We start from the raw sequence: 26,274 nt of genomic DNA, 5'->3' as shown, positions 1-26,274 counted from the left end.
GGTATAAATTTTAAGTGGCGTCCTCAGTGTTCATCCAAAGACTGCTCTCAGTTTTATGGTTCTATTTTTTAATGCTTTGAGGCTTTTCATGACACAGCCAGGCCTTTTATCTCTATGTTTTTATGAGATTAAAGTGTCTAGAGGACTTATAAAGACAAATAATAAGCCTCACCTTGGTTTGAGGCTCTGTTTAACTGTTTTTTCGGCTTTCACTGCTTCCCCACCTCTCAACACACTTACGTTTGCCTTCCCTGCACCGGTGAAATGGCTCACTCAAAAGGCATCGCTGAGCAGGGCATGCAAAACACACAGAAGCCACTGAAGGAGCTCCCAGTGGCTGGACCAGTTTGAGCAACAAAATTAGCACAGTTTGGGATTACAACCCAAAGTATAAAATAAATATTCAGGAGTCTATACTGGTATAAATGAATAATGATTAAATAATCGGGAGAATAGACAAATATCCCATGCAGAAGAATCCCAAATAGTTTATGTAGGTACTCAGTCCTCAAGGGGGAGGACCCCGACTCCCACTTTAAGTATGTAGAGCAAAAACGAGTCACTTGAAAAAAGTGGGGTCATTTGCCACTCACTCAGCCAGATGACCAAAGTCAACATCAACAGTGATAAATCATGTTGATAGTACGTGCCTTCAATATAATGAGATTAAAATGGCACTGAACCTCTGTGGTCTGTCTTTCTAAAATCTACGACCCCAGTCTAATCATGAGGAAAACTTAAGGATCATTCTACAAAATAGCTGACTAGTCCTCCTCCTCAAACTGTGAAGGGCAGCCAGACAAGGAAACCCTGAGAAACTGTCACAGCCAGGAGGAACCTACAAAGACGTGACAACTAAATGTGATAATCTGGATGGAATTTTGGAACAAAAAAGGGAGGGAGGTAAAAACTAAGGAAATCTGAAAAAACTATGGACTTTAGTTAATGAGTGTATCAATGTTGGCTCATCAATTGTAACAAATATATCATATCAATGCGAGATGTTAATAGGAGAAACTGGATGTTAGATATGTAAGAACTCTTTGCACTACCTACAATTTTTCTTTGTATCTGAAACTGTTCTAAAAATAGTTTATTTTTTCAGTCATCGTTGATCCCTTCTTTGCCAAATCTTACTGTCTTTTCACAAACTTTGTCCTGCACTGTACAAAAAATCTTGTGGAAACTCTCTTCCTTTTTAGCATCTTTAGTAGTACCTTCTCTTTTTACTCTCTTCCTGCCTGATACTCATTTCCAGTCTCCAGTATTGAATTCTCTTCTTCCCATCCCTGATTTCCTATGTTTCTACTTTTGACTGCCTTGTCTTGTCACTTTATCTCTCAGGGAGGAAAGAAATCTCACTAATTCCTACACCTTTAGGACTAAATCCAATCTCTCTCTTTTAAAAGTCAGACCATCCAGATTTCCAACTGCCTACGGACATATCTACATACAAACTTTCACAAACATTAAACTTAGAAACAAAGGATAAACCCTCATCTTAACCCCTAATCCTGTGACTCCTACTGCGTCTTCAATCATGGTTACAAGCATTATAATTTCCCCAGTCGTTCACCCATGACTATTTTCTCTATCACCACATTACCATCACACATTGACATTCTTGAATAATCACCAATAAATCAATCAAAAGAGCCTTGGTTTACTTGTGGAGCATGGAGGTGAGCCTAGGTACAGCAGACCTCCAGTCCTGGTATGAGAGGGTGATAAGGGATGTCATTGCTTTGTGTTCTAGAAAAGAAACACACAACCCCAGCAAAGAACACCATTGCTTTTGGGGGACAGACCAGGTATTCAAGGTGATCCCCATGGGACATAAAAGGCAACAAAGTGCCTCTGTCCAATTTCTGTGTGTCCTTCTGAAGAAAACTTCCCCCTAGAATCTGGCAGCCCAGGAGCACTGCGGTATGTGGTCCACATCCCTGAAAAACTGAGAACCCTTTGCCAACATTTCCCAAAGACAGGTCACAATTTGCCGATTGTCACATGCCACTGGAAAAATTCTCTTAAGCTTAACTGTGGCAGATCACTGCTGTCTAATCAGGCCATTAGCCACCCTGTAATAGGATCCTGATTTTATTGAGACAACATAAAATCATGCACACAGGGCAGGCAGAAGCTAAGCCCCAAACAGTAAATCTCTGATTGGTCTACCAAGTAGTCCTCCAGCTTACGGTTTCAGGATCCTTTTACACTTATTTTTTTTTTTAAGATTTTATTTTTAGAGAGAGGAGAAGGGAGGGAGAAAGAGAAGGAGAGAAACATTGATTGGCTGCTTCTTGCTCGTCCCCAACTGGGAACTTAGCCTGCAACCCAGGCATGTGTCCTGACTGGGAATTGAACCCATGACCTTTCAGTTCACAGGCTGGCACTTAAACCACTGAGCCATACCAGGCAGAGCAGGATCCTTTTACACTCTTAAAGCATTTGTTCATGTGAATCTTATCTATCAATATTTACCATCCTAGAAATTAAAAATAAAATTAAAAAAATATATTTATTAATCCATTTTAAAGTAAAACCAACAAACCCATTAATATAGTGTAATTAATGTTATGGAAAAATAACTATTTTTCAAAACAAAAAGGTTTGAGAAGTCTGGCTTATCAGAAAATGTAGATTCCCATATCTGATTCTGCATTCAACCTGTTGTTTTAGTTGAAGTACATTAAATAAAAAAATTCTGCCTCATACATACAAGTAGTTGAAAAAAATAAGTATATTAATAGACTCTTCAGATAATTTTGGATATTCTTCTTTAGTACTACACTAAAACTCCAAAAATATTCATTCCTCAAAGGTTAACGACAATGTGGAATCTGATAAACAGAGGAATGAAGATTTGTACTCAGTTACCTTACATTTTTTAGTCTGTTTTGGTCTTTGAATGGATCTATTACCCATGAATGATTTTGTAACATGCATTTGTATTTGGGAAAATATTGGTTTACTGAGTTACACAGATCTTTCAAATGCTGAGACATTAAAAAAATTACTTTTGTTAATATCACCACCAATATCATCAGAAAAATATTTAAATACTGATAAGGGATGATAAAAGCTGTCAAGCTCAGTGATGGATACAAGTCATCCAGCATTCTTATTTTCACCTGAAAGCTTGAATTTTATCATTTGCAACAAAAATTGCCAGTTGTTTTCCTTGAAGTAACAGCCACTTTGTTCATTTTCAAGAAAAACTGTTGGCAAAATATCCAAATCTGAACAACCATACTTTGTCAATTTCTCAAGTTAAAAAAAAAATGTGTTCTATGGAAAAAGCAGCCATCTCAGCTCACAATTCAAACAATTGCACCATATGAGACAAATAACAAAAACACTTCAGTATGGACTGAAACAGCAACAGCAATAATGACAACAAAACTTACTATAACTTTTCCCTGGCTGGTGTGGCTCCATGGATTGAGCGCCAACCTCCAAACCAAAAGGTTGCCAGTTTGATTCCCAATCAGGGCACATGCCTGGGTTGAGGCCAGCTCTCCAGCTGGGGACATGCAAGGGGCAACTGATTTATGTATCTCTCATACATCGATGTTTCTCCCTCCCCCCCTCTCTAAAAATAAGTAATAAACAAATAACTTATTGTAACTTCCTGTCGGTAAGAACACAATGACTACGAGTACATTTTGGTGCCATGGCCTTGATTTGTGATAAACAATGGGGAGTGATACCACCATTCCTCTTTCACACTATCGACAGAGTAAAAAAAGCAAATTATCATCTCAGCATTATTAGGGAAAATGATTTTCACCTTGTGGACTCCCTCTAAGGATCTCAGGACCCCCAGGTTCCATAAACCACTGATAAGTTAAGCCAATGTGATATTCCATTGTTCCGGAATAGGTATGTGACATAATTCTGGCCAGTAAGTCAAAGGAGCCTGTGGGAAAGGTTTATTCTAACAAGATATGTGGAGGCAGAAATTTCCCTTTTCTGCCTTTGGACTTTGTCTCAACTACCTGGGAAAACTAGAAATAACCTGCCTAAGAGGATAAATAACACACTGAATTTGGGAAAATGCCATTGTTCAATCACTTGAATTATTCAACTTGAAAACTGCCCTATCTGTAGAATCCTTGTTATGTGAGATAATAATTTTACTTATTATTTAAGTGACTTCTAGGCAGGTTTTTTTCCCACTTTGATGTTGAAAGCATCTTCACACATAACCTTAGACTTCCTATTAACTAATCACTATTCAAAGACCATTAAGAGGCTGATCACTATTCCAAACTTCCTGAAATGAGCAAGCAAAACAAAATTATTACAAACGATTTAACAGGAGCTGGAAGGAGGCATACAAAATTAAACAACTAAAATAGTTTGCTTATATGGAAGCAAATTGAATAAAAGAGACAATATTAAATTTTAATAAAAGCATGAGAACCCTTAAAGAGATTAGAATAAAATACCAAAGGTTTGGGGCTGAAATACATTATTCTTGAATTATAGAGTGATCAGGATCAGATTAGAAAGCAACCAGGTGTTTGGAAGGCAAAACTCTTGGAATATATCCAAGTCTGAAGAAATCAAATCACAGATTATGTAATAGAACAATAGGAAAGTACTTGTTTTTCTGTTTTAACACAACTGATATGGTACCACTACAGTTGGAAATGAGTAAGAGAAGTAACAAAGTATGTTTATTTGTAATTGTCAGGTTACAGTAAAAAATTCTTTTCAAAATAAAATACAGCAGGTCCTCAAATAATGTCATTTCATTCAATGTTCTTTCATTCATTATAACCTATATGAGATGCCTTAGAAACAGCTCTTGCTTATACCAAATTAGCCTACGGTAAAATTGGTTTGTTACACTCGTTTTGCTTAAAGTCACAGAACGGGTCACAAAGTAAAGACTTCCTGTAGGTTTATCTTTTGGTGCCTTCACATATGGGTTTGAAAATTCTTAATGCAATTTTTAACTCTCACACCATGAGGTTCAGAAGGGAAAATACTTAAATCAAAAAATGAAAGAGAAACAAACTTATCTTGTAGATAGAAAATAATATATATGTTTTTGCCTATCCACTTCCTCTTTGTGTGGAAAAGCAGAAATGGTTCGCAGCTATTGGTGCCTTTCAAGAGGAGTTCCTGCCTCCTCAAAAGGAATCTAGTCCACTGTATAAAGAATGGCTTTAGGAAAATAACAATCTCACTCTATAAAAGTCAACATTAAACCCTTTTTAATGTACAGTAGTTCTATAACTAAATGACACATAGTATTTTTTAAAGTCAAACATTAAATACTGTTGAATTACTTACATGTTTAATTTAGACTGATTTTGGTATGAGTAGACATTATCACATTAAGGTCTATCATTTTAGAGGTTTCCAAATAGAGAAGTTCTATCTTTTTATCCCCACATCAAGAGTAGGAATGGGTCTAGATTCCTAAAAGTACTGGATGAAACCACGAATCTTAATTCAAATTAGCAGATTAATACTACAATTGTTTAAAAAGGAGTAGAAACAGAGTCGAGGACCTCTCTTTGCACTTGACATTACTACTCAGACTCAGCTTCACGGAAAATGCTTTGATAAGAACAACAAACCACTTAACTACTTCGGGCATAGCCTATCTCAAATCAAAAGCATGATAAAATTCCTCTTGTCTAATATCAAAACAAATATGGGGAAAGCAGATCTCGAAAGTCCTCAAGCAGAGAGTTTAAGCAATTAAAATTATAGTAATCAAATTAAGAGTCACAGCCATTGTATGATAGGCCTGCACCATCAGTAACTGTGCTTTATAAAGGTAATGCTTTGATGTAATATAGAAATTGTGCATTTATTGAAGTTTTTCATCCTATGTCATAAATATAATCTGTTTTTTTCTTACCCTTTGTAAGCATTGTTCAGTATATCCATGAAATTCGCATTGCTTTCTACTTTAGAATGTAGGAAATTCATCTCCCGATGATATCAATACTGGTTGCAGATGGACATAGTGGTTTATACTGGTAAATAATCACAAATTGAGATTGCCTTCACAGGCTGATTTTCAGAAATAACTCCAAATCAAAGACCAGCAAGGACTAACCTATTTCCATTTGATAATGTTTTCTTTTTTTCACCATCCTAAAGCACTAACAGAAAACATAATTATCAGAAACTTTTAAATAAATTATGGTTAAATGAATTAAATTACAATGTATCTAATCATCTGGTCTCATTTTTTTAAAGATTCTTTAAACTTTGAAGTAACACTGTGTCTTGAGGGTACTCTTAACATGTCTTTAATTTTTTTTAAGCAGCTGCACAGCATGGGGCTAAATTATGTTTGGTGTTTTAATTAGAGACTGTTTTAACTGGAGATTCATTTTGACATTTTAAACATAGATATCAAGTGAAATAACTAGTTCAATTCTTTCAGCAATAGTGTAGAAATATTTCTTCCCCAAACTATCCCTTTCAGTCAAGTCTCACAGGGGCAAGTGAATTTCAAGCTACTGGTAGCCCTGTTACCTATCAGAAAAGAATTTTGCCAAATTGTTTGCATATTAGGTGAAAAAGTCTCTTCCACCAATCTGAGACTGACGTGCTCAGTCTGTGGCTCCATTCAGACGTAGATGTCGAGATTAAAACTCACTGTTGCTATTCCAGTGATCCAAGCCAAAAATGCTGGGGTAGAAGCAATGTCAAGAGTAGTAACAGATTTGAGAGATATTTTTGGAGGGAGAATTTAAGACACTTGGCTAGAGCCAACAGCTATCCTTAACCCCACCCCACTCACCCAACAGAGCCATGTAGCCAGGATAAGTGTGTGGGGTGGGTGGGAAGTCAAGGATAACTCTTAGGTTTCTGTCATGAATAACTACATAGATGGAGCTGTCTTTTCCCAAGAGGGAGGAGAAGACTAGAGGAGGAGCAGATTTTGAGGTGGCGGTGGGGGATGAAGGCTTGAGCTATTTTAAGTTTGAGATAAGAGACATCTCAGTGGAGATGCCACATAGGTAATAGAATATCCCGATCAAGCGCTCAAGAGAAGTGGAGTCAGGTAATAAATTTTAGGGTTGTCAGTTTAGATGATATTTGAAACCACAGACTGGATAACATTGCCCAACAATAATTGGGTAGAATGTAATGAAGGCCTGGGACCTCTTCCTGGAAAACTTGAAGAATTGTCCTACCCTATTTTTACTAGATTAACTTCTCATATACTTAGATCTCTGTTTAATTTTTACTTTTTTTCAAAATACCTTTTCTGACCCTTTAGTCTAAATTAGGCTCCAAAGTATCCTCATCCTTTTTCTTCAAAGTGCTTATCGCAATTTGCAATGAATTATTTGTGATTATTTATTTTGTATTTCTGTCTCCACCAGAACGTACATTTCATGGTGGCGGAGGCCAATCCGTGCCTAGCGCAGCGCGTGGCACGGAGTAAGCATTGAGTAATGAGTTCAAGTGGATGTGGAACGGATATTGATGGAACGTTAAATTGAGCCTTTTAAGGTGATAATTTAGCAATGGTTAACATATATAATAATTTTTTAAAGGATTGTATTTATTTACTTTTAGAGGGTGGGGAAGGAGAAAGAGAGGGAGAGAAACATTGACGTGCAAGAGAAACATCCATTGGTTGCCTCTGGCACACCCGCAACCAGGGAGCTGGCCCACAGCCCAAGCATGTGACCCGAGTAAAAGTCAAACTAGTGACCTGTAGGTTTGCAGGATGACGCCCAGCCCGCTGAGCCACACCAGTCAGGGCAACATGAATAACAATTTAAGACATTAATCAATGATCATTATCTTGAACTTCCTAAGGGAAGAATAAACTAAATAGCAAAGGATTCAAGCATGTTAGGTAGTTATTTCACTCTCCATGAAGGGTATGTAGTATGTATGAATGTTTATGGAGAATGTTTATGTTCAAAGTCCAAACAATTCATCAACTGTGCAAGTTCTATCATAAACTCCCAGAGTTTAGAGCCTGTGTTATTCATCTATGTCTCCCCCAAGGTTCTCTTATATATGATGAATAGTCCACAAATATTTATTGTTTCAATGTATGCTTTAATTGTTGCATTAAGACATTTACTTACATGTTTCAGTTATAACTTTAGTTAACGAGGAGGTCATTACGTTGATTTTACTGACATTTTGCTGATCTTACTCAAAGTGCCCATCTTTATAAATGTTCCTTATACCAGGAGTGTATTTCTGAAGATTAATAGTTCTAATTCACAGAGAGATTTCTTCTGCAAGGGACTTAATAAATTGCACACAGAGCAGCCCCTACCAGAAGTGTGAGCTCGGCAGAACTTGATTTTGACAGTTATCTACTCCCGTGTTTGGCATTAGTGTTTCTAAGATAACTAGTGGGTTTATAACTAGCGGGGTTTTTCTGCCCCTTGACATCTAGAGATTCTCAGTGCAACATCTGGCCATTTGTATTCTACGTACATATGTACATTTTACTTCTCTCAGCTTTACCTGTCTTGTTTCCAGTTCTCTGTGGCCTTATTTCCTATTGTACAAGAAAACATCTGGCCGTAGATTATTATAAAAAATAATTTTAAGGGCCATAGGAAAAAATTTAATAAAGATTAAGTTAAAAAATTAAAAATTAAAAAAAGAATCATCAAGTACTAGAATTGGTAGGGCATGAGAAGTCTCTTCCTAACTTTTCAGCTACTCAGGTAATTACATTGTTTTCTGTGTTTTGTTAATCTGGGTTCCACAATTGCCTTCAGGGTGTGTTGCTAATGGTGGGAAGCTGGTACTGCTCAGCACTGCCCTAGCCTCGGCTATACAGAATGACATAAACTGGGCACTTATTTAAATGATTGTCTTCATAGTTTACTCATTTTCAAATGAGGTATTTTGTGTAAATAAAACATTCAAGTAGGTATGAGTCATGGAGTGAAGTTTTTGTTTTGCTTTCTTTTAATACAGATTTCTAGACCTACTGTTTCAAAATATTTTAACAGATGGATCAGGAATGAATTATCCAGAGTCATTACAGGAAATGGAATTGACACATATCTCTGATTACGAACTCCAAATTCAGATCACTTCTTAGATAATAGCGAACCTTTAATTTAATACAGAAGAGTAATATTTTAAAATACAATTTAAGGCAATCTTTCAGCTGTTGAGAATTTACTGATGCACATCATGAATTTATTTTCCCCAAGAAACATAGATTAATGCTTTGAGATAAAAACAGCCAAGGGACATTGGAAGACATTTATGTGCAAGGAAAGAAATTGTATCTCTGGGCTATAACTATTTATCAATTTTCTTCCCACTAAAACCTGCCAGCCAGTTTGTGAGTCTGAGATACAAATGAGTAACTCTACACAGAAAAATATTCTCTTTGGGGAAAATTTACTCAGTGAAATTATTACCCATTGATGATATTTTCCCTGACATCCTCTTCATTCTTATCTGCACTTACACACTTACTCTCCAACTGACCCTTTGTAATTACTGTCTCTGCTCTTCAGGAGGAATCTCTAAACTCTATATGTAGTTTGGTTTTTAAAAGGAAGGTCTTCTACTTTCATTTTCACAGAATTATAGAAGCCTTGTTTAAGTTTTTATTTTTTAAGAAATTTTATAGATTAATAACCCTATTTTGTGGCCAGGGAAAAGAGTACTTGCATTATATTCTCTTTTATATGCCAAACTATCATTTTGTTGATTACTCTCTTATTTCAAACTTCAGAAATGAAGCCATCAGTAAAGGGGGGTAAATGGGAAAGTAGGGGGGTAAACCCTACTACACAGTCAGACCGTTAACATGGAATTAGATTCTTTGCTGTCAGAGTCTCACTCTCTGAATCTGAATAAGGCCTTCCTATCCCAAGAGGAGTCTGACAGATTTGAGGGTTTCTAATCATACAACTGTTATCTCCAGGGGAAAAATAAAGAGCGCAGGACAGAAGAAGACAGCAAAGGCTTTTCGTTCTCTTCAAGCTAAGGAAGGTGAGGTCAGGGACTCATTTAGAGCTTTTAGAGGCGTGGAGCTCTGAAAAGATTATGATCCCTTATAAATGGAGTCAGCACCATGTTATAAATTTCAAAATGCAAAACTTACATGCACACTTAAATTAAGAGCTCCTCTCTAGTATTTATTTATTTGTTTGGCTTATAAAAATTTGGGTTAAGTTTGTCATTGCTGAGCTTTCTTCAGGTTTTGCAACCCTGGCTTTGCTTTCCCTTTGGCTGAGCAACAGGGACCAGCAAAGCCCTTATCTTAGACCTGCCCGTGCCTTGCTGATCTCTCATCCCCACGTCTTGCAAACAATAGGGACTTACTTCATGAATGAATTCAGGATGGGGCTCTGATAGTGGTGAAGAGTTACTCCTTATATAACTGGCTGATCAGGGGAAGTTGTCAACAAGTTTTAACCTTTAATATCTCAGTAGACAAAGATTGTGGCTAGTCTCAGAACTACGTTATCAGCACCTTTTGAAATTGCCTTTTTGATGTTTACTACCTTATGAATGTTCACCTTTCCCTTCTCCTGAATAGGCAACCACCCATCTTGTATCTTTAACACATAGCATCCAGGCCTTCTTCCATGCATGGATACGGCTGAAGGAGTTACCAGATTTTGACTGATGAGCGATCTTCCTCCTTAATTTTTTCCTGACTATACATTTTCCAGGAAATGTCAAAGACTTTATTGTAAATTTTGAGTCCTTGGTCTAATTTTCCCCAGTGTGTATACCTGAAAAGGTGTGTGTGTGTGTGTGTTCCTTTTTATAAAGAAAGACTAAAACGCCATTGCTTTGATGGAATACTTTTGCAATAATACAAATATATTCACAATCTTTTCAGCCTCTTTCATTTTCAAAGGATAAAAAAGCAACTTGCTGAGAAAAAAGATAATGTAAATAAAAGCATATAATACACTGCATCCATTTTTCCCCATTTAAAATTTGAAAATAAGCCAAAAATGTTCTTTTGGGGGCCAAATTTCTGTCTGAGAGCTAAAGCATGCCATTAATGAATGGGTGGCCTTGAACTTTAGTTATATAGAGCCAAAATAAAAATTACTCAACTCAAGACCCTGTATGTGTAGAGGACTAGTTTTTAGCTCCACAGCAAATATTAGGTTTAATATGTCCTCTCTTGTCGAGAGCAATGTACACTGAGCCCAGTAGTACAAGAATGTAACATTAATAATTTATTAACAATAAATTACACGATGCCAGCAAAGTTGGAGGGGGTGGGGAAGAGGAGACTCTGTATTCTCATAAAAATTTATAAGGTCACTGAGGCAAATCTAAATGAACCTAAACAGAAGTATTAATATTTAAGTATTATAACTTACACTTGGGGGGGAATCATATTATTGATAGTACACTCAAAACCAATCATATCATGAAAAAACATGCCCCTGTATAATTTGGCAGAACAGCCCAGAATACAATCAAACTTTTCATTAAATGGGTCTCAAAGTGTGCTTTCAAGTGACGCTCATTTACTTACAGACTTTCACCTCTACCTCCTCCTATCTGTTGCAACTATGTTTTCCGAGCTTATGGAATCTCCAGCTATTGTTATTTTGGCTCATTCCTCAAACTGAGATATCAGTGATATCCAAACTTTCTTTTGATCTTTATTTACAAGACCCTTTGTCACATTCACCATAAATTCCGCTTCCAAACACTTGCATTCTCTTTAGACCCTTGGTCTGTAAAAATCACTTACCCTGTGCCTGGGAGGTACGGCTGGCTAGCTGACCGTCCTCGTGCTGGCATCCAACCGCCTCAGACTGAAAATGTTTACTTTAGCAGATCTACCTAACCCCAAATACTCCTAGAAATGCCACAATGCTTGAACTTAAAGGGAAAATTCAAAGTGTAAGTAATAGTACGAATCAATGGAATTTAATGAAGGAGCACAGAGTTGAACTAGATAGACTTTAGTTTAATCACAGAACCACCATTTCTAAGGAGGGGAAATTGTTTAACTATCTAGGCCTCAGTTTCTTCTTCTGCAAAATATTCCTTAGATTACAGACTATCCATGTAGATTTCATGAGATGACGTTTACAGCAGCTAGCATCATTTCCTATAAGTGGTCAGCTGGTCATTGGATTTACCATAATAGGTAACCGTTTTATTAAAACACAGTTAATTTTGGGGTTCTCAGGATACTTCTCCACACCCCTCATGCCTTTGTCCTCGGCGTCATCAAAGTCATCGAGGTTCTGTCTATTTGTGCACAGTTACAAAAATCTTCCTGTTAACATCTATCTTTCCAAGCCAAACTCTGTTTCAGTGTTGGGTCATTTCACACTTTAACTGCTACAGATTTATTCTGGCTAGTTTGTGTATCTCTGAATTGCTGAAAATTTTACCAGGAAAATGATCTTTTCCAATCATGCTGGTTATACACCTTTTCTCTTAAACCTTATCTTCTGCTACAAACAGATCTCTAACTGAAGAATTAGATTGAGTGATGTGGGGATGCTTCAAAGCATCTGGAAATGGTGCAAATGCTTCAAAAGCATCAGGAGGAGTAGGACCGCCTGTCTCAGAGGTGACCTCTAAATCAGCATGGCTGGCCTCAGCATAGACAGAAACAGCCTTTTTTTGACTCTATGCCCAGTTCGATACCAAGAAAGTGAGCCCCACCAAACACTATCTTCAAAACAAAAAATCAAAAACTTATAATCTATATGCCAACAAATTCCCAATTCCAAATATGCCTTTAAAAACAATACATTCAGCTAATTTCTAAACCTGTACTCTTATAGTTCTCTTCTTTCCATTCATCTTGCATTACAAAGCATCTAAAAATTATGGTATATCTACATGTATCACAGACTACCTAAATGATGTGTATTCTAATTTTGCCTGTCTGAGCAATTAAAATAAGTCGCTCTCATTGAAATAAGTCTCCCATAAGCGCCATCGTCGAGCATCATGCTGTCACATTTAATAGTGTCAGTCACACAGCATATAGTCGAAAGGAAATGAGTAAACTCAATGAATAAATTACACTTTTAATGATTTGGATACAAATTAAAACTATGGGCAATCTGTGTTTTATTTGAAAAATAGTATCCAGCCTCTTGAACTCTCTACTTATTTTTGGAGCAGGGACTCTCCAGGGCACTCTACTGATCTTGATCTCGGAGATACCAGACTCAGGCAGAGATTTGGGAGGAAATGAAAGGGGGATCCAGAAAGCCAGGACTTGGACAGGAGACAGGTTTTAGCTAAAACCCCAAAACGGTGGGTTTCAGTGTTGAGCAGCTAGCTAATTGCTCAGTACCTGATATGGAGCAACAAGCTTGGATACATTCCTTTCTTCTGCGTTGTGTGCCTAAAATAATGTCCCACATGTATCACTCAAAAATAGTTACTGAATGAATACAGGGCTCTTCACAGGGCCCTGGTTGTGGAGACAACCTTTTAAAATAAGGCTCTTACGACTGAAGCTGGAGCAAGGTTTGTGGTGGATTTTTGTTGCCAGGGAGCAGGAACTGGACCCTTAAGCACAGAGCACTTGTTCAACAGAGGATTTCCTATGTAGCTGTCCATGCTCGGAATCACAGGCAGATTTCATAATGTCCAGAGAACTTGAACTACCAAATTTAACTCTAATGTAACATCTAATATTCATCTCAGGAAGTTTGGCCCCATATCTCATGCACATCCGTTTATAATTGAATCCCTTCTTCTCTTTCTCTGAACTCTGGGGAAATATTTTTTGTCTATAGTGCCTTTATCTATCTGGAATGAAGTCACCATTTGTTCTTTTCTCCAGGCTAACTCAAGTGTACTGGTTACTGGTTATTAGCTATTATGTCTAATCCTTAAATTATCTTTCTTACTCTTTCAACATTCTCCAGGATTTTAATGTCTAAAGTCCCAGAGCCCAAGCTTGGACATAATATGAGGTCTGTCCAGAAAGAAGTCCAGCCACTGTTAATATAACAAGAATTGTTTGCATGACTTCGGTGTAACCTGGCAGCCAAGGAGAGTGGACTGGAATGTGCATGCATGAACAATGATGACTTCACTATACTTGTCAGTGGGGGTGGTAGACACCGCGGAGTGAGCGTGTGAACTGTGTGCCCATCACATTCAAAATGACTGAGCAAGTAGTGCAACAAATCTGAGTTCGATTTTGAGTTAAGCTTCAACATTCCTCTGCGGAAACTATTTGGATGATTCAGAAGGCTGCAGCTATGGGCAACTGGTGATTGGCAGCTTCATCACAACAACATGCATCTTGTCTCATGCAGGGCTTTTGGTAAAACACCAAATCACCCAGGTGACTCAGCCACCCACCACAGCTCAGATTTGGTACCCTGCGACTTCTGGCTTTTCCCAAAACTAAAATCACCTTTGAAAGGGAACAGATTTCAGATCATCAATGAGATTCAGGAAAATACAACAGGGCAGCTGACAGAGATTGGGAGAACTGTGTGAGGCCCAAGTTACCTCCTTTGAAGGGGACTGAGGGGTCATTGTCCTATGTACAATGTTTGTTGTATGTTGTATCTTTTTCAATAAATGTCTGTATTTTTCACATTACATGGCTGGATGCTTTCCGGACAAACTTGTATGTTGGGAATGGCTGGTGGAGGCTAATGTTGAATTATTATCACCATAAAAGATCACTTTATACTTCCTATCCAATTTACATAGACTTTTATCAGCTTTTGTTTTTTTAATTATTATGTGCTCCATTTGTAAGCTCATCTTTTCCCATAATTTCTGAGGCAGTCATTTTTTATATCAGGAATTCATAGACCTAACTGCATTCTCCAGCTTCTATATATGCAATTTCTTTCCTCAAGTAATTACTTTGTGTGAATCCAAACTAAACCTTTATTCCTAAACATCATAGTTTTAACCCAGTGCTAAGAAAATGCAAACAGTCCAAACATGGTATAGATATCTGAAATCCAAAACCAAACTCATTCTCTTTATTATCATCTCTCCATCCCCAGACCTGTTTCTCCTCCTAGTTCTGCCTGGGTCTCAGCACCACTCCATGCCCAAGTTTGAGGAATCAACCATTTTACTCTGTCTTTTCTCTCACTACGTACAGCTAATTGGCTTTCAAGTCCTGAGTTTGACCTTCATGTCCTGTTGAGTTTACCTCTTACATATGACCCTTCCTCTCCATTGCACTCTACTACTTGAGTTCACGTACTCAGCGTCTCTATATTTGACTACTACAATAGCCAGTGTTGTTTTTTTAACAATCCATCATTCCCTCCTTTCTTGAAACAGATACGATGTCTTTTTTTTTTGCCTTAGAAAATCACATTATTTCTATTGCTTAATATGCATTCAAGACTCTGACATCACTTGCTTTTCCACTTTCCACCTCTCTTTCCACTTGTCTTCCTCCCCCATTCCTCCCAAATTAAATCGTACACCAAGGATGGCAAATGTAACCATTTTAATTAATTGGAAGTGACTGCCTGAAACAATATGTTTTAAGAAGTACCACGACAGATCGGCCATGTCTGCAATGAAGGGGTGGTGGTGATGGCAGCATCTATGCAAGACCATTGCTTTTCATCTTACTGTACAAATTGAATATTTTTATTTTTCTAACCCTTTGCTTTGGTGCCCCGTGACTTTTATATTCCTAGTCATGGGTACTGCTTCTCTTTTTCGATGCTCTCGCAGTTATCTTTAAAAAATATAATTTAATAAATGGTACTTTAACAGAGGATGGTCTGTTAACATACAAAAACAGCCTGGTCCACACCTTACCTCATATACCAAATGCATATGAAAGATCAAAGACAGATGTCAAGAGGCACAGCTATGCATGTTCTAGAATGTAACATGAGAAGAATTCATTTATAGTCTTGGAGTGGGGAAAGTCATTTTAACTATGATTTAAGTTCCTGAAATCATAATAGAAGGATTGGTTAAGTTTAACTCTCTCAAAACCAAAGTCAACTCTAAGGTAAAAACAAGCCAACAACTCTAACAGCTAACAAAAACTCGACAACGCTGTAAGCAAATGCAGAAGACTGGGAGAGTCATTAACAACTCATATAAAAAAACCACAATGCTTTCCATTCGTGAAGAGATTGTAGAAATCAACAAGGAAATTATTTACTAACAAGGAAATTACTAACAACCCAATATAAAAATGGGCAAGAATGCTCATGGCGCTGTGAGGGGCACTGGTTTGGAAACCGCAGGGAAAGATAAAGGCAGTGAGTCAATGCCGCCTGCCTTTAGGTAGTTTATCAACTGGAGAGTTGAGATAAATACATACATAATCATAAGGCAGAATGTGGTCATTGCCTTAAGAGTCACAAATAAACCTGTATGGGATTTAGAGCAAAGAAGAATTCTTAAGGGTATTAAATATCTGAAAAATTCAGTAGTTGAAAAGGGGTTTCGAAAGACTGATGTGATTTTCCCAAGAAAGGGCAGAGTATTTAACTCAGAAAATCAAATGCCCGCAGGGCCAGAGGCAGGTTGTGGACACAGTAGTCCCCCATTATCTGAAGGAAACACCTTCCCAGACCCCTCAGCTGATGCCTAAAACTATTCAGTGTTGAACTTTATATATACATACTATGGTTTTTCCTGTATGTACATATGTATGATAAATTTAATTTATACATTAGGCACAGCAAGAGAACAATAACAAAATAATAATAAAATGAAATCATTATAATGATACACTGCAATAAAAGTTTTGTGAATGTCTTCTTTCTCTCTTTCTCTTTGATAACTGATCTGATCCCCGAGATGCCCACTGAGGGACAAACGGGCAGGCAGTGTGCAGAGCACGGACTCGCTGGACAAAGGAATGATCCTTGTCCAGGAAGAACCGTGTGAGATTTTCATCACGCTACTTGAAGCAGTTCATTCTTTAAAACTTAGGAACCATCCATTTCTGGAATTTTCCCTTTAATATTTTCAGACCACCATTGACTGTGGGCAACTGAAGTGGTGAACAAAGGGAGACTACTGGGTAAGTGAATGGATCGCCACATGGACACGGATTAAAAACAGCATCTACTGACTTCTGGGAAAGATGGCGGCGTGGAAGACATGACTTGCCTCTTTTGCACAACCAGATCAAAATTACAACTAAATCGTAGAACAACCATCACTCAGGAACGTCAGAAATTGAGCTGAATGGAAGTCTGACAACTACAGAATTAAGGGAAACACAGCCATCCAGAGATAGAAGGGGAGCAGATGGGGATATGAGTCCCAGACCCATACCAGTTCCCCCAGACCAGGATTCCAGTGCCAGGAAGATAAAAGTCCCCACAACTTCTGGTTGCAAAAACTGGAAGGGACTTGGTCAGTGGAAGGAATGGTTGGTGCCCCAAGCAGTTCCTCTTAAAGAACCCACACACAGACTCACCTACTGGGACTCTGAGCTCCAGCACCGGCGTAGCAGCTTGAAAGACACCAATGGTATACAGGGGGAAAGTGAAGTGTCTGGAATCAAGGCGAGCAGAGACCATTGTCCCTTTGCTAAACCCTCTCCCAACAGAGCCGGCAAGCTGGTGCCGTATCTGAAACCCCATCAACCTGGCTAACACTGTTTGGCCAGTTTAGAGATCCCCAGAGGCTCCACCCCACCCAACTCCTGGGCCCATCCAAGCTGCTTTTCCATAAGAATGGCTGGTCTTGGCTCCTAAATCCTATCAAACAAGCAACAGCTGGTTTCAGTGAGCCCTAGAGGCAGCCAGATTAGATTCACAGTTTGTCTCTGCCTGGGAATCTCCTAGCCCCAGCACAAGTAGCAGCCATCTCAGATTGCTTTATAGCTCAGGCAGGGTGGCCCAGGGCAAAACACAGGTGGTGACCGACCTTCTCTGCACCACCCAGGAAAACCCAGGGCCAGCGCACCCAGTGGACAGCTACAGACCATGTCGGAGCACCACTGTCCTGCCCCTGCACAGCTGATCCTCCACGGAGGCCCAAGGGTGGTGGTCAGTGGTCTCAGCTAGTCCTTGCAGCTGACTGGCCTGGGTGAATCCCTCGCATTGATCTACCAACAGCAACCAAGGCTCAACTACAAGAGGAGGGTGTACTCAGCTCACATGAAGGGTGAACCTTGAGTATCCAACTTGGGTGATAGGGGAGTCTGTGCCACTGGGCCCTACAGGACACCTACTACATTAGGCCACACTACCAAGACACAGAAGCAAAGCAGCTCTACCTAATATGTAGAAACAAATATAAGGAGGCTGCCAAAACGAGGATGGCCCAAATGAAAGAACAAATCAAAACTCCAGAAAAAGAGCTAAACGAAAAGGAAATAAGCAACTCTCAGAGACAGAGTTCAAAACTGGTTATAAGGATGCTCAAGGAAATTAGGGAGGAACTCAGCAGCATAAAAAAGACCCAGGCAGAAACGAAGGATACACTAATTGAAATAAGAACAATTTACAGGAGAACAATAGTAGAGTGGTGTGTTGCAGCCTGTCAAGGCCTGGCAGGTCCAGGGCATTGGGGCGGATGGAAAATATTCCTGGAGCCATTGGGATGTCTGGTATGCCTGTGTTTACGGGTGGGCGAGCTACACATGCCGCAACCATGTCTCCCGGCATGTCTCTGTGTGGCACACGTCATGGCCCCTTGCTCCCCAGCATGGCACTTGTGATTAGCCCCTACTGCCTTAAGAACTAGAGGAGAACAAAGCCGGCTTCCAGCCAGAAAATTACATAACACAGCATAATTCTGTGCATGTGAGCCCACTTCATGTTATGGGAACACTTTATCGGGCCCAGTCTCAAGGCTATGAGAACACTACTTATCAGGCCGTTCCAAGGCTGTGGGAACACTGCTTCCCTTAGTTACCCAGACACCTTGGCGAGGAAGCCAAGACTACCTCCACTTACCCTACAAATGGATGAAGGCAAGAATCAAATCAATGATTTGGAACATAAATAAGCAAAAAAACAACCAATCAGAAGAACAAGAAAAAAAGAATCCAAAAAAATGAGGATAGTATGAACAGCCTCTGGGACAACTTCAAGAAGTCCAAATTCACATCAGAGGGGTACCAAAAGGAGAAGAGAAAGAGCAAGACATTGGAAACCTATTTTAAAAAAATAGTGAAAAAAAATCTTCCCAAATTTGGTGAAGGAAATAGATGGATGTGCAAGTCCAGGAAGCACAGAGAGTCCCAATTATGATGGATGCAGAGTCCCATTCCAAGACACATCAAAATTAAAATCCCAAAGTTTAGAGATAAAGAGGGACTCTTAAAAGCAGCAAGAGAAAAGTTAGTTACCACATGTTTGGCAGATGGGAGGGGCGAGGGGGAGAATGGGTGAAGAGGTGAGGGGATTAAGAAGTACAAATAGTTAGTTACAGACTAGCCATGGGAATGTAAAGTACAGTATAGGAAATGGAGTAGCCAAAAAACTTATACACAGGACCCATGGACATGAACAATGGTGGGGGGCTGGCCTGAGGGAGTTGGGGTCGCTGGGTGGAGGGAAGCAAAGGGGGAAAAATCAGGACAACCGTAACATCACAATCAATAAAATATAATTTAAAAAAAAGCAGTTTCTAGATGTTCTTAAACTTGGCAGCATATTAATATTACCTGGAAGAGTTTAAAAATCCCCATGTGTAGGCCATAACACAGGCCAATTCCTTTAGAGCCCCAGGATGGGTGATGGAAGAGGGGGAAGGAGAATGGAATGGGTGGGACCCAGGCACCTGTAGTTTCACAAAACTGCCCAGATGACAACATGGACCAGCAGCATTCTCATCACCCATGACTTAAAAATGCAGCATCCCAGGCCCCACCCTGGACTTAGAAAATCAGAATCTGCATTGTGACAATATCTCCAACGATATTCATATACACTGTAAAATTTGAGAAGTCCTGCTCTAGAAAACATGATTGTCTTCCAAGGGAATGGCCATTCACTATGTAGTATCAGTATTTCCCTGAGGAAATGTAGTCCCTAGTTGTAGGTATTTTAGTTTTTCCACTTACACTGCTGGCAACGATGCAAATACTTGGTATTAGGTGGATGCCATCAGAAGCTGACTGGGGCCTCCTGGTTTGCTAGAGAAGGAATAGTGGATGATTAGTGGGGTTTGTCTAAAGGCAGACATTTTTTTTATGGTGGATTTTTGGTATTTGCTTAAAAAACATTTTTGAGCTGCAAAAGCATCCCTGCCTACGTAACCGTGTAGCAAAGTTCAGTATGTCACACTGCTCTCACGTAGGGGGTTAGGGGTTTGGATCACCACCAGCTCAGAGCTCTCCTCAAGTCCCTTAAGCAAAATGTAAAGGGTATTTTGGCAATAAAGCTATGAACGTTTGGAGGGGTTGGAATGCTAAAGTAAAGCTTATCTTAATGTTGGTGGTATAAAGTCACTCAATATTTCTAAGGCCAGGGTCATAACTGCAATACAAACAAAAAAAGAAACTTTGCTCCCTTATCATCTGCTTGGAAATCTAACTGGCATGAAGGAAACAGTTGAAGACTGTTCCCACAAATACTGAGCTCCTACTATGTATCAGGTGCTATTCCAAGTTGTTTAACTTCATCCCTTGGGTGATATTTCTAGTCAGCCAGCTTCCTGGAAAGTTTATGTCACTGTTTGTTAGAATGAATGATCTCACAAGATAAAAGCGTGGCAGCGACAGAGCAACTCAGGGCTCCAAGCAGAGCTCAGCAGCAGTACCTTCACGTGAAGGACCGCTGAGACTGGGAGCCCAAGAGAGGCAGGCAGGGGAGTTCAGAACTGGTAAAGACACACTTCAGAGGTCTCTCTCTCCCCCCACTGCTCAAGATTTTGACACCAGTTGCAAAATGTTAAATGGCAATAATAGCACGCGGCTGTCAAAGAGTAATAAATATCAGCAACCATTTTCTCTTGTGCCCACAACCCTTCTATGATCTGCCATTCTTTTTTAAGTTGTTTCACTGAGTAATGTTGTAACCTACCTCTGTTGAAATATTACATAAAATCGCTTCTATGGATAAATAAACAGATAAATTGCCCATGAAAAATCAGTTTAAAACCTTAATCTGTTGAACCTCCACTGCACTAAAATATCCCTAATTATTTCTGAAACACACTAGGCATTTTTGTAAATAATCCATAAGAGCAAAAATTTTAAAAATTGGGGTTTTGCAAGAAGTTTTTTGATAGAAGTTTTTTTTAAAGAAATTTCTAAGCACTTAAAAAACTTTTAATGCTCAAAGAATATAATCACCGAGAACAGCTGTACCATTCCTTTGTAAGTTTACAGAGCATGCACTTATTTTGTCTTTAAGCTGTGCACAAGCATGGTAACAAAGGAAAAGAGAAACAATGTAATGTATCAGTCAAGGCACACAGACAGGACAAAACAGAAAAATAAATCTCCTTTTGAGTTAAAAGGAAACAAAAATATTTTTCTATCATCAAGAAGGAAGAAAGACATCTCTGAACATGAACTAAAATATTTTCCCAGCAGTGAGCTGGGGGGCTCTGGGGTGGGGGTGGGAAATAAAAGGGTAGGAGATCAGAAAGAATTGTTTTGGCCCTGGCGAACAGAACTTCGATTTCTATAACAAATCAATCCACTTACAGGACGTGTTTAACTTCACCTGTTGGGAGGTAGATTCAGTCCTTTCTTCTCCTTTGAATGAACAGGGAAGGCTATCAGCTGCCTCCCACCACAGGAATGTGGGCAATCTCTCTACAGGGCTGTTTTGAAAACCCATAGCACTTAAAGGAGCTGTATCAACAGGTTCCTCCTGCTTTCTAACACTGAGCCAATTGTAAATGCTGAATGGGAACCTTGAACAAGTTAAACACTATCATAGGAATTCAAAACCAGCTCTAGCTAGAGTGGGGTTTTTTTTCTAAATAGAATCAAAATCTATATTTTTATCACTTCAGTCTTTTGAACCCAGAAGTATGGAGCTAACAAAGGGCTATTTCCTCACAGCTTAGTACAAAGCATGTTTTAAGGAAAGCCTGAGAGTCGGCCTTGGAATGTCGGTTAGGACAGAGAATTCTTTTCCAGATGGAGCTGCTAATGTGGTTTTTAAGAAAATTCAGGAGATCAAAAATGTCCTTCCAAGCAATGTAATAAATGCCAAGCCTTTTATGTATTAATTATCTAATGTATTTCTATGGCCATTGCCCTTCAACAGAAATAGTTACCTTTTCTCTCTAAACTTTTGCATATGCATGCATATATACTTTCCATTCTGTCTTTAAATAAAACTGCTCCCAGCTCATGAATGGTGAGGAGAAGCACTCATTATAGAAACTTCAGCTCATCCAGCCCTAATGCTAGTGGGAAGCCATAGGAAAATTCTAATCATATTTTAAACTTCTACCTATGATTATTAAAATTGGAATTTGAACCCTGGCTGGTGTGGCTCAGTGGATTGAGTGCCAGCCTGCGAACCGAAAGGTCGCCAGTTCAATTCTCAGTCAGGGCACGTGTCTGGGTTGCGGGCCAGGTCCCCAGTAGGGGGCGCACGAGAGGCGACCCACATTGACTGTTCTCTTCCTCCCTTTCTCCCTCCCTTCCCTTCTCTCTAAAAATAATTATTTTAAAAAACAAACTGGAATTTGGTTAAAGCGTTGATGTCCAGAATTAGTTTGCAGTGTCTGCACAGCTACTAATCACTACTGTCATAGCATTTGCAATCTACAGCACAAGGCAGCTACTGTTAGGAGGAAATATGTCTTGATATTATTTGATTTGCCATGAAGCATCTTAAACTACATGTAGCATGGACTTAATTGAAAATGACTGCAATGATTTCAAACATGGAGCACACAATTTTTAAAAAGCCAACATTCCCAAAATGAACACACAATTAAAAAAAAAAAAAACCTATCCTTAATCTCAATGATAGAAATGAAAATCTCTATAATAAAAAATAATTACTGAGCAAATAATTTGCTTATTACTATGTACTGATTATTTTAATTGACCAGTTTCTTAGATGATCTATATATAAAAATCAGAAAGGGATACTGTTTACATAGTTGTCTATGTAATTTATTACTGTAGTAGATTTTAGGACTCAATGGAATAAACTTCAATGTTGATGACTTTCACGTTTGAAAAAGCAAGTTAAATAGCAACAAGAGCAGAAAAATCTAGTGGAAGTGGAAAAAGGGATCAAAAGGTAAACGTTAGCAATGGAGATTAATAGCAACAGCGCACAAAACAGCGAACACTTAAAGATATATTTCACTATTTTCCTCAGTCTCCTTGGGATTTGTTCAGTTTGGACTCTTTCTTGAAGTTGAGAGAGAGGGAGAGAGGGAGGGAGGTAGAGAGAGAGAGAGAGAGAGAGAGAGATCCTTGTAGGAAAAACACTAGAAGCCAAATATCCTAGTGAACTTGGCCTGGAATTTGTACTTGACATTGTGATTTTATCACTTCTTAAAGGGATATGACAAAGCTCTTTAAATAATTTCCAAAGGGCATGGAGTATTTCCAAAAGTGAGGTAAAGAAGTCTGTAATCATGTAAGCATTACTTACTTAGCCACTGCCAATTAAGATGGTCAGATACCTCCATAAAATGGGAATTATGAGTTTAAGGTTTTATATTAACATGCCTACACATTTCCCTTCCTCCCTCTCTTTTCCTTTCCCCCTCCCTCCCTCTCTGCCTTCTCTCTTTTTTTCTTTTAATTTGAAAACAAGATTTGTGTTGTCCTTTAATTCTGGTGCCAATGTAACCTGAAGAACTAATGTGGATTAAGATGAGCTGGGAGCCTGCAAACCTTCCCCACAATTCCACTTACTTCAAAGAGGGAGCCTGGAGAAAATTAAGCATCCACAGTGATGATCAAGGCAGTTTTACTCAAAATAGCCAAATAATGAAAACAACACAAACACTCATCTACAGGGAAGGGCAAATTGTGGTATATCCATAAAATGAAATACTGTACAGCAAAAACCCAAATTATTGATACATGGAACAATATAGTTGAATCTCACTGACTTAATTTTGATCAAAACAAACCATACACCAAAGAGTACACAGCTTATGATTCTGTTTTATATAAAGTTCAAAACCAGCAGAGTGGTTTATGAGAGAGGGGTTACCGATTGGGAAGGGACACCACGGAGGCTTCTGGGTGCTGAAACTGTCCTCATCTTGATGTCGTTGAAGTATCCAGAATATTTATCAATACACAAACATTCATTGAGCTTTGCACTTTAAAATTTGTGAACTTCCCTGTATATATGTTATCTGCAATCAAACTTTAGAAAATGAAATTAAAAGAAAATTCACAGAGAGGAAGAAAATACAAGTTAGAGAGCCGCCACCAAAATGCTGATGGGTTCCATGAAAGTGAAAGAGAGCTCCCCATCTTTAAAAAGGCCGAGAAATCACCCTTCACCAGGGGACAGAAAAATGACCAATCTGTTTTTCTTTTAACATTCCTTAGCTCATTAAGTCTAGAATGTAGAAAGAGGAGAGCAGTTAAAGAATGATTAAGTCTCTCCAAAAAGCAAGTTGGATTTGGGAACTTAAGTTTTAGAATTTTTTAGTTAGGGAGCCTCTATAATCCTTACAGAAAGTACCCTGATTCCCTTGGAGGGAGACTGTTGTAAAGAGAAACCAGGAAGAAAAGAGGAAATCAACTATTTGGGTTTCAGGTAGAGCATTCAAGTTTGGCCTCAAGTTTACCTTATTGTTCAACCATATGGGAAAGGAGGGAGGGCTGTGGGCAGTACTGCCCAGATTTAGGGTGGTGAACACACAACACCGTATACATATGATGTATTATAGAACTGTACACCTGAAACCTATATAATTAACCAATGTCACCCGCATAAATTAAATTAAAAAAAAAAAGAAGTACTGTCCAGGACTGAAAGGTGTGCGCGTGGTTGGACTTCCTCTGTGTCCTCTGTGAAAAGCCACATGATGGATCTGGTAGATTGGGAGCAGATGAAAGAGAAACCCCATATTTATTTCTAGTCAAATTCTCTTGATATAATGTATGTGCTCTTCTTTTTTATAGAACGGTGGCCAAGCAAATCCTTGTGTCCTATCCACCTTTATTTCCTCCAGGCTTTTTAAAAACACCATTCATTCTCTTGTCCTGTTCACCTCCCTCTAGACACTCCCCAGAGCTGGCAGACCATGTATAACAGCAGAGGCTGTGGTGGGTGATGAGTGTGTGGACCGACTGTGGCCTGGCTTTTGAGCTTCATGTTCTGGCATTCTGACGTTGTCTCTGAATTTTTAACTAGATTGCAGCCTCATTTGCCACTCCAAGTACTGCCATTGCAACCTGGAGGCATTTATGAAATTATTTTAAAATCCCAGACTAAAATTAATGGAGAAAATTATGGACAATGCTACACTTGAGCATTTCATTTAAACAGTACACAAGCGGGAAGGGCTAAACATTTAGAACCTCTTTATATGATGGGTGTTTTACATACATTATCACACTTACCCCTCTTGAACCTCTAGAAGCTAAAAGTTAGTAGCACCATTTTGTGAGAGAAAATCTCAGGCCTCAAGGAACAAAAACACTACATGCGCACAGCCACGGTTCAGCCCAGACCCATCTGACTCCAAAATCGTTCTACCTCACTACTGCTCAGGCGAGGCACTTTCTCACCGCACACAGGGCTTAATTATTCTTTTATCCTATGAGAAGAACGTGTATGCTGAGTTACATCAGCTAAAATAGATAGTTAATCTCCTTGAGGGCACAGGTGATTACTCATCTCTTTGTGTGGCAGAGAATACCTGGATGTGTCAGGTGCATACTTCCATATAGGTGCACGTGAGAGAGATGTTGATCTTTTCCTTAAACCACACACATGCACAACACACTTTCTCAAAGCATGCATGAGCATCTGCACGTCACTGTCATTGTGGACTCAAATTCCTGCAGAAAAAATACGATTTACTCATTTAATTAAAAAGTCAGCAAAAGGGATGGTTAAATGCCAATTGATCACATAACCCAGAGAATCAAAACTTGGATGAGTTACATTTGCTAGCCTTCTATGTTTTAAAGGCCCATTGGCCAATATTTCTGATATACCAGGAAAACAAGTAGAGATGGAGTCTTTTATGGTATAACTGACCCTAAACGTGGAATCACTTCAAAGAAAAGAACATGCCCACACAAGATACTCTGCTTATAAAAGACGGAACGTAAATGAGCCGACCAAAGTCCACCGGTTGGTAAAACTGCACTCTGGTGACCAGTTCTGGACAACAAAGAACTCCAACACTGACTGAATACTTTTTCTTCGCCGGACTGGTCATTCCCGCCGCCCCCCCCCCTTTTTTTTT

General features: G+C 39.0%; 1 protein-coding gene across 3 annotated transcripts in view; it reads right to left on the bottom strand.

Moving 5' to 3' along the window:
- Positions 1 to 26,274, bottom strand: part of SLC39A10 (solute carrier family 39 member 10) — a 120,281-nt gene that overhangs the window by 64,646 nt on the left and 29,361 nt on the right. Inside the window, exons 1-2 of one of the 3 annotated variants that reach the window (XM_053918890.2) lie at positions 21,560 to 21,628; positions 19,970 to 20,041 (exon numbers count right to left, since the gene is read on the bottom strand). The exons of the other annotated variants lie outside the window; for them this stretch is intronic. The gene's annotated coding sequence lies outside the window, so the exon portion shown is untranslated. Of the gene's footprint in view, positions 1 to 19,969; positions 20,042 to 21,559; positions 21,629 to 26,274 lie in introns of those variants that run through there. 3 annotated transcript variants of the gene reach the window in all.

The sequence above is a fragment of the Desmodus rotundus genome, chromosome 2 (genome assembly GCF_022682495.2).
Source record: "Desmodus rotundus isolate HL8 chromosome 2, HLdesRot8A.1, whole genome shotgun sequence".
Lineage (NCBI taxonomy): Eukaryota > Metazoa > Chordata > Mammalia > Chiroptera > Phyllostomidae > Desmodus > Desmodus rotundus.
Note: the sequence above shows the minus strand (reverse complement) of the source record. Positions and strands in the feature narration are given on the sequence as shown.